Genomic DNA, 3021 nt, shown 5'->3' on the forward strand with positions numbered 1-3021 from the left:
CGGCACGTGGTCCGCGAGGGGGCGGGGCTCGGACGTTGACGAGCGTGACTGGAAAGAAAAGGGCCGGAAGCCTCCGTTTGAAGGAGACAAAGCCGGGGGGTGGGGGGGTGGAGGGAATTGGTGGGTTTTGTCAGTGGCCCGGGAATTAGCAAGGGGGAGAACTTGACCGAGGAAGTGTATGAGGCACCATTGTGGGAAGGGGGTGGGGACTGGTTTTTTAAAATTATTATTAATTTGTGTGTGCGTGGTTTTCTTCTCTCTCGGTTCTGGCGCCCAGACTGGTTGAATAAGTAATGCCTTAACTCAAACATCTTGGAATGAGAGAGTGCAGGAAGCGGAGGAGGAAAAAAGAAAAGGAGATGTGGGCACCGATCCACAGCGTTACGGGGTTGCTCGGTCGGGTGAAACGGCTGCTGGATGGCAGCTGGAGACGACGCCTGAAGGAGGAGCAGTGTAGTCTCTCCCCAGGAAGCCGAACGGAGTCTCCCTGGCCCATCCAAAGAGTTGCTTTAATCCGGCATGGGAGGGAGGTGTGATCTTGCCCCCTGGGCTGGAAGTCTTCGAATAAAATGGAATAAAGCATAAATTTCTTTTCCTGAAGATAGGTCTCCTGGTCCTGGTCGACCTTATGCAAGAGCTAATTCTTTTTGCATTAAAATGTGGCTTTTTATTTAAGGTGCAGTAATTTAATGCAGCCTTTTAGTGCTATGCCCTCGCGGGGCAGTTTCAAATATCTGAAAAGCTTTCCCACTACCATTTAGTCATTTAGTCATTAAGTGGTGTCTGACTCTTCGTGACCCCATGGACCAGAGCACACCAGACCCTCCTATCTTCCACTGCCTCCCGGAGTTGGGTCAAATTCATGTTGGTCGCTTTGATGACACTGTCCATCCATCCCTCTGTCGTCCTCTTCTCTTGCCTTCACATTATCCCAACATCAGGGTGTGAGGGTCCGCTATTCTTCACCTCCCCCGTCCCAAATAAAGTCGTAGACACATTTGAACTGAACCATTTGTCTTCTTTATTTAACTGGGGTAACGGGATGGAAACGTCAATCAACTTGGGAACAAACTTCTCCTGCTGAAGCAACGGTTCATACAGGGGCACCCAATCTTCGTCGAACGGGTTACTGGACTTCGACGCCCATGGGCCAGCCTGAACCCGTGAGGGTTCTTCGGGATCGAAGTCTTCTCTCTCGGCTGTTAGTAGAGGGGTCGTCTCCTCGAACCCTGTGTATCCCCAGGGTATGGAGGTCTCTGCCCCGGGTTGTTCCCAAGGTCCTGGCGATAACCCAGTCTCTTCAACTCCTCCAGATGCCATCTGGTCTTCTCCTCCTTTTCTCTCTCTACCCTTTTCTTCTCCTCTACTAATTTCCTACGCCACTCTCGGGTCTCTCTTTCTCCCCAATAAGAGGGTCGGACTCTAGCCTCATTCCTCCTCCTCTCCTCTGCCTCCTGTTTCGTCAGACAGACTTGTTCCCATTTACCCGACCAGGGGTCTTGGATAGATACCCACTCCCATCCACTCTCTTCCCCTGCCGGCCGGTCACTGACTTCCCCTGCTGCTCCCTCCTCAGGGTCCTTCGTCCCCCTCCCTGCCCAGACCCGAGGAGTCTGGGTAGATATGCTTAACCCTTTCACTCCCTTCTCTAAGTCTACTGTATCCACGGACTGGTGTAACATCCGGGGTGGGAATGGCTTGGGAGCTGTCTGCGTGCCCACGGAGGCTTTGGGGCGAGACGGCACTCCTAGCATCACCTCTCTACCCGGTTCACGGGTGTCACACATCCCCCCCTCCGAGAGTGCCGCTCGCTCTTCCACGCTTCGCGCCCACGGACCCTGCCGAGAAAAATAATCGACATTAGTATGCTCTTTGCCTTTTCTGTACCTCACTCGGAAAGAGAACGGCTGCAGTGCTAGGTACCATCTGGTTAGACGCGGATTGGTTTCTTTCATTCTCTCTAACCACTGTAGCGGGGCATGGTCTGTGACCAGGTCAAAGGGCGCTCCTAATAAATAGTATTTAAGGCTATGGGTAGCCCACTTAATGGCTAGAGCTTCTCTCTCAATGACAGCGTATTTTTGTTCCCGGGGTGACAACTTCCGGCTTAAATACAACACCGGGTATTCTACCCCTTCTTTAACTTGAGAGAGAACCGCTCCTATGCCTCGGTCAGAAGCATCTGTGAAGAGGGTGAAGGGTATATCAAAATCCGGGGCAAACCTAACTGGTAACTCGCATATGATCTCTTTCAGGGTCAGGAACGCTTTTTCTTGGGAAGGACCCCACACTACTTTCACCGGGGCCCTTTTTCTCGTCAAATCTGTGAGTGGGGCGGCTATCGAGGCAAAGTTAGGCACGAACTGCCTGTAATATCCTACTAGGCCTAAAAACTGCTGGACCTCCTTCTTTGTCCTGGGCCTGTACCACCTAGAAATTTTTGTTACCTTCTCTTCTTGGGGTTGTATTTCTCCTTGTCCTACTTTGTAACCCAGGTACTCTACCTTGGGTAACCCTATCTTGCACTTTTTGGGGTTAACGGTTAACCCTGCTTCCTGTAACCTCTCCAACACTCTTCTCAAATGGGTTAGATGTTCTTCCCACGAGCTACTGAAAATAATAATGTCGTCTAGATAGGCAGCGGCACAATCTTGTAGGGGTTCTAAAACCCGGTCCATTAAACGTTGAAAGGTGGCCGCTGCGCCATGGAGCCCAAACGGCATCTTCTTAAATTGGAATAACCCTTTAGGGGTACAGAAAGCCGTTTTCTCCTTATCTTGGGGGCGTAACGGAATTTGCCAGTAACCTTTCGTTAGGTCGATTGAGCTCAGGTATTTGGCCCCCCCTAACTTATCCAATAAGTCTCCCACCTTGGGCATTGGGTAAGCATCGAACCTGGATATGGCATTAACCTTACGAAAATCGATACAAAACCTCAAGGACCCGTCAGGTTTGGGTACCATCACGGGGAAACTCCTCCAAGGCCCATTGGAGGGTTCAATCACCCCCAACTTTAGCATT

Source organism: Pogona vitticeps, chromosome 2 (assembly GCF_051106095.1).
Source record: "Pogona vitticeps strain Pit_001003342236 chromosome 2, PviZW2.1, whole genome shotgun sequence".
NCBI classification, from domain to species: Eukaryota; Metazoa; Chordata; class Lepidosauria; order Squamata; family Agamidae; genus Pogona; species Pogona vitticeps.